Here is a 6,790-nt window from a genome sequence, read left to right as displayed (position 1 = left end):
TCAGGCGCGCCAAGAGGAGCGCCGGGGCCCGTGGAAGCTTATGCGCGGCAAGCGGATTTGGGAAGCCTTAAAAATAATAATAATAAAGGCTTTTTCACGATTTTCAGCTGGGAATGTGCTGCCAGAGGCGAGCTGGTATGCAATCTGCGGGCTTCCTGTAGCGCGCGCTTCCCTGAACGAGATCCAACCTTTATTGCAAACTTGATGGGATTTGCGCACTGCGCGCGCATGGATAGGATTGATGGATTGATTTTCGGTTATATTTGTCCTGCTTTTAAGCTTTTGCTTTTTGCATCTCGGTTGTCTCCGGATCTGGGGAATGTGCAATAACTACGTTAGATTTTGAGAAGCTCCCCGGTGTGCATTGGTTAAAGGATCAGATGCTACACGCGTGGGGGTGAGAGTGGGGGAGAATGTTGCAAGGAATCCTCTGTTTGAAGTGTTTAGGGGCCTTGCGAAGGAGAAAGGTGGGGGCAGAACCAGATCTGGACATGACAGGAAACGCTGCCTGCCTAAGGCGTCGTCAGAGGATCTGCTGTGTTGTCTCGCCCATCTCTTCCAGGAAGGAAGGAAGGAAATAATAATAATAATAATAATAATAATAATAATAATAATAATAATAATAATAGTAATAATAGTAATAATAATAATAATATACCCCACCCATCTGGCTGGGTTTCCCCAGCCACTCTGGGCAGCTTTCAGTATATATAAAAACACTGTAAGGAGTGCCAAAGCGTCATTTTGCTAGGCTTCTTCCATGATTTGAAAGCCGTAAATGAAAAGAAACTTACATCAAGTAAAAAATGAATAAGGTAAGCTGAGTCTGGCATCATCACTTTTTATGTTCTATTAGGAATACGGAGAGCCAATTATGCAGTGTAGAGACCTGATTATACAATGTGGTAGAATAAATGTGTACACAATGCCTTTTCCCCGTTACAGATGATAAAATGTCCCTGCAGGAATCTGGCAGCAGATAAGGTTTAAAGTTTTTGACCTTTTAGTAGACAAATCTGGTCACATTTTCCCAATAGACGAGCAGCTAAAGGACCACCAAAGGCACAAAGACTATCCCAAAATGATTTTTGGTTTTAATTATTATATGTTAATTCATTATATTTATTTTTATATTTAGAATTCTAAAATTTTGGAATGCCACAAAATAAAAGAACCTCTGGCATGCATACGTAAGCATGATTTAAGTTAGTCCTCAACATGTATAAGAATCACTCAAGGAACATAAATTATCAGGACTAAAGTGTTGTGAGACACTTGCCTTCTGAGTCATGTTGGATTGCGACATGTTGTTGAAGATAAAAGCAATCTTTCCCTAAACGTTTTCAGGGGGTTCTTATGTTCACTGGGGCATACTCTCAGGTAAATGGGGCTAGTATTGCGATCTGTGCTGACTCTACCTGCCCTTGGTTCGTATTCTGCCTACCATAGGCTAACGTGTCCTTTGCCTTATGAGCCCCAGCTGCCACAGGGAAGTGTGGATGCAGCGTTTTCCTGTGGATCAAAGAATCACAGAATTGTATAGTTGGAAGGGACCCCAATGGTCATCTAGTCCAGCCCCCTTGCAATTCTGGAATCTCAACAAAAAGCATCCATGATGGCCAGCCAACCTCTGCTTAAAGACCTTCAAGGAAGGAGAGTCCACAACCTCCAGAGGAAATCCGTCCCACTGTTGAATAGCTCTTACTGACAGAAAGTTCTTCCTGAGGTTTAGTCGGACTCTCCTTTCATGTAACTTGAATCCATTGGTTTGGGTCCTACCTTCCAGAGCAGCAGAAAATATGGTTGCTCCATCCTCCATGGGACAGCCCTTGAAATAGTCCATATCTCCTCTGAGTCGCCTCTTTTCCAGGCTAAACATCCTCAACTGTAGTGATACTGCCATGTTTCATTGTCACAGTGCTGACACAGCACTTCACATTTCATTTAGATCAAGGCTAGGAGCCCTCAGGCCTGGGAGCCAACCGTGGCCTCCAGTCCTTGCTATCTGGCCCCCAGAACCATTCCCAGATGACACCCCCTTTCTCCAATCCATGTCCCTCACCAGCCATACTTCATCCTCTCCTTGAAGGTCCTTGCCTGTTTGTAATGTGTCCTTGGACTCTTGCTTGTCCACATGGCAGGTAGAGTGTGTGTAGAAAGGGAGAGGGTGTTCTGTACAAAGGGAAACTTTGCATCAATTGCTTCACTCACATAGGCCTCAGGCCCCACCCACCCTTGGGCTGCAGAAGATTCCCTTCCCCTGATTCAGATGTTAAAAAAGTGTGTTGAAACTGAACCTTGAGGCAACTGATAGGTTCATTCATTCACAGGAGCCAAACACTGATCTTCAGCACCAACTTCTTTGCAGAAGGGACCATGGGTAGGCAAACTAAGTCCCGGGGGCCGAATCCGGACCAATTGCTTTTTAAATCCAGCCCGCGGACAGTCCAAGAATCAGCATGTATTTACATGAGTAGAATGTGTCCTTTTATTTAAAATGCATCTCTGGGTTATTTGTGGGGCCTGCTTGGTGTTTTTACATGAGTAGAATGTGTCCTTTTACAATGGTACCTCGGGTTAAGTACTTAATTCGTTCCAGAGGTCTGTACTTAACCTGAAACTGTTCTTAACCTGAAGACCACTTTAGCTAATGGGGCCTCCTGGTGCTGCCGTGCCGCTGGAGCACAATTTCTGTTCTCATCCTGAAGCAAAGTTCTTAACCTGAAGCAATATTTCTGGGTTAATGGGTCTGTAACCTGAAGCGTATGTAACCTGAGGTACCACTGTATTTAAAATGCATCTCTGGGTTATTTGTGGGGCATAGGAATTCGTTCACCCGCCCCCCAAAAATATAGTTCAGCCCTCCAGAAGGTCTGTGGGACAGTGGACTGGCCCTCTGCTGAAAAAGTTTGCTGACCCCTGAACTAGAGGATGCCCAGGTGGGTGCTACTCTGTCATAACACTTGAGAGAAAGAAGGGGGTGGGGGTGGGGATCCTGCAGACCTCTTGAAGTTGTTGGACTCAACTCCCATAAGCCTCAGTGGCACAGGATGGGCGGGCAGGCGTCCAGCAGTATCTAAAGGGCCTCCCGTTGGCTGCCCCTGCTCTGAAAATATAACCATGGTTGGTTATATTGTAGGGTTGCCATACATTTGGAATTTCCCAGACATAGCTGGGATTTGGCCATTGCAAAAAGTGGAATTCACAGAAATGTCTGGGAAAAGCTCAACAACTTTTGTGTTGGGATTTTCACTTTTTGAAATACGGCAACCCTACCTTGTTGAAATAAATGCAATTCAGCAGAATCTGTAGGATTCTGTAGGATCATTTTCAATTTGCTGAACCGCTTGGCTCTTACCTCCGATTATGAATTAACAACATTCCCAAAGAAAATGTATGATTTCAAGATTACATGGGTAAGAGCGCCCACTACAGCAGCCATGGGTTACAACAGGAGGCTATCCAATGCAGACATTTCCTACGCTTTTGCATATACAGAGTCAGAAGTACAGGATACAATTCCAAGGCTGGCTTTAGTCTGTTTGGATCTATCATTCCCTGAAATCTAAGAGCAGCACTAGCAGTGAAGAAAAATATATATGAAAGGGAATTGGCCAATATACAAAGTATTATTAAAAGAGGAAGGAAATCAGCTGAAACTAAAAAACTTCAAAGAAATTAGGGAACATCTGTCAGGTTGGTTACAGTATCACCAACTTCACGAGGTATTTAAACTAGACAAAAGAAATGGTTTTGCGATGGAACCCTCCAGTTTGGAAAAAGTGTTGATATTTTCATCCCTCCCATTGCAAGAATCTCCTGATCTGATGTTTTGAGAAAGGAGGGGGCAGAAACTGCTCTTCTACTCTTCCTCTCCTGACCGCCTGATTCTGTGTGGAGACAGTCTTATCTATGTTGGGACTAGATGGCTGAGAGGGAGATGTAACACTCATGCAAGCCAGCAGTTCGTTAGTTTGTAGTAGCTATTAGAAATAAAAGGGGTTATGCTTCACAGCTAGCTTCCGCGTTATTTATATTCTGCATGAGTCTGGTGCTCACAATGCACAGGTGTTTTTTTTTATTAATGCACCGTCCTATTCCTCGCTTTTTAAAGTCCCCTAGCTACCTTGCCGCCACACTTGTTTTGCTTCCCCAAATGTATTTATACCGAAGGGGGACACATAAAGTGCTTAAGCAAAATAGCGATAACAAAAAGGCAGTGCGGGGCAAACAAATGTGACACACTTGGTACACAAACTTTGCATGCAGGTGCTGTAGGAGCCCATCTGAAGAGCCACTTGCCCGCAACCCTTCAGTTCATTCCCTCCCTTAATAAATCTACTGTATTTTTCGCTCTATAGGATGCACTGGACCATAGGATGCACCTGATTTTAGAGGGGGAGAACAAGCGGCAGGAGAAACGGAGCACCTTCCATTTCTCCTCCGGCTGCGCAAAGAGGGGGAGAATTTTTTTTTTCTTGTTCTCCCCCTCTAAAACAAGGTGCGTTCTGTGTGTCCAGGTTGGGAAGCAGCGCTGCTTTCCCCCACCGCCAGCCTCAAAGATCCCTGAAGCCTTTGGAGCGCAGCGCGAGTTCCCGCTGTGCTCCGCAGGCTTCAGGTTCCTTTTGCTGAAGCCGGGAGAGCAAGACTCTCCTGGCTTCAGCGAAAGCAACCTGAAGCCTCCGGAACGCAGCGGGAACTCGCGCTGCGCTCCAAAGGTTTCAGGCGGCTATCCCTGAAGCCTGGAGAGTGAGAGGGGTCGGTGTGTACTGACCCCTCTCGCTCTCCAGGCTTCAGCGAAAGCAACGCGAAGCCTCCGGAGCGCAGAGGAAGCACTCCCTTTGCACTTTGGAGGCTTCGCGTTGCTATTGCTGAAGCCAAGGAGCCTGCATTCGCTCCATAGGACGCACACACATTTCCCCTTAATTTCTGGAGGGGAAAAAGTGTGTCCAAAAGAGCGAAAAATATGGCAATAAATAAAATAAATCCACACCCTGCCAACCCCACAAAAACAGCTTCAACCCTCTGCCATTGCCCAGCCCAGGGCCTTAGAGCTCCTATTATTGTTTTTAACCCTCTCGGGGCAAAAACTCAGCAGGCGAAGCTTTTCTGAGAAAAGCCGCACCTGCTGAACTTCTGCCTGCCGAACAGGTGATTAAAAGGTCCCAGTCAAGGGGTAGCCTCTTCCATTCAGCTGGTGCGTCCTAAGGAGGAGCCAAACCTTTGTTCTTCTGGGTCTGGGCGATCTCCTTCTTGATCTCCGCAATCTTCTCCAGGACCCCATCATAGCACTCCGGGACAGGGCCTCACAAAGCAGTTTTGAGTCCAGTGCACGGGGCAGAACCAGTTATTAAGTCCAGTTCCTGGACATCGGTTTAAAGGCGTACTGACAAAAAGAACTGATCAACTCTAAAGTAAAAACTCTCTCCAAAATGTACCGACTACACCTTGAAATACAATTTTATGAAGATGCAATTCCGCTGGTACTTAACACTACTAAAATTATCTAAAATGTGTAAGAACATTTCAAGTGAATGCTGGAGATGTGCGGATGTGGTGGGTCTGTAAGAAAATAAAGGAATTTTGGGATGTAATTTATAATGAGCTCAAGAGAATGATTAAGGTATCCTTCATAAAAAAAAAAAAACCTGGAGGCTTTCCTTCTGAGGATACTAGGCCAAGACATACCTAAAAATGCGAGAGAAATATTATTGTATGCCACGGTAGCTGCAAGAATATTAATCACTATGAATTGGAAAGGACATAAAATTTCGACAAAGCTGGAGTGGCAAAGTAAACCGTTGGATTATGCTGAGTTGGCAAAAATGACAGAAAAACTTAAGAGGTCATACTGATCAAACATTTATTAGGAAATGGAACACGTACAAAAATATCTTAAGGATTACTGTAATAACATGACGTCAGTGGCAGGCGTTGAATGACTTCTATGGTACGATGGATAATTATAAGAGAATATAATATTGATGAAAATTAACAAAAGAAAATGAAAATAAGTACTGTAGTGTACTAGATAGACTAAGTGGTAGATACATGATGGGGTGGCGAGAAGTTGTTAGAAACCCAAGAAGAACACATTGTGATGTGATGTGACAAATATTATAATTTTATTTTCTTTCTTCAGGATAGCCCTTTTGTTTATTTCTTTTTAATTTCAATAAAGCATTTTTTAAAAAAGAAAAGAAAGAAATCTAAGAGAGGCAGTTGCCAGGCAGCCAACCTGTCTTCGACACAGTTCCACAGATTCTGTGCAGTAAGGAAATGTTATTCTGGATGCTGTGCACTGATAATGAGATGAAACTGGGACATACCTTTCCCCCCCTTTCCAACTCAATTCTGCTGCCCAGTACACCCCCATACTGTGGCTATTATTTGTCAATTAATACAAAAATAGTATTTAGGCAACTTACAAGCAGAATAAAATACACACTAAAAAACATAGCAATTACCAGCATATCTGGAGGATATTCCCCATCTATTCAAGGGGCAAACGTATCAAGATCAAATGTATCCATTCTTAAGTAGATCAGCCCTGAGTGCTCACTGGAAGGACAGGTCCTGAAGCTGAGGCTCCAATACTTTGGCCACCTCATGAGAAGAGAAGACTCCCTGAAAAAGACCTTGATGTTGGGAAAGATGGAGGGCACAAGGAGAAGGGGACGACAGTGGACAAGATGGTTGGACAGTGTTCTCGAAGCTACAAACATGAGTCTGACCAAACTGCGGAAGGCAGTGGAAGACAAGAGGGCCTGGCGTTCTCTGGTCCATGGGG

This window comes from Podarcis vaucheri (genome assembly GCF_965113315.1).
Source record: "Podarcis vaucheri genome assembly, chromosome: 1".
NCBI lineage: Eukaryota > Metazoa > Chordata > Lepidosauria > Squamata > Lacertidae > Podarcis > Podarcis vaucheri.
The sequence above is the reverse complement of the archived record's forward strand: the minus strand, read 5'-3'. Positions refer to the sequence as shown.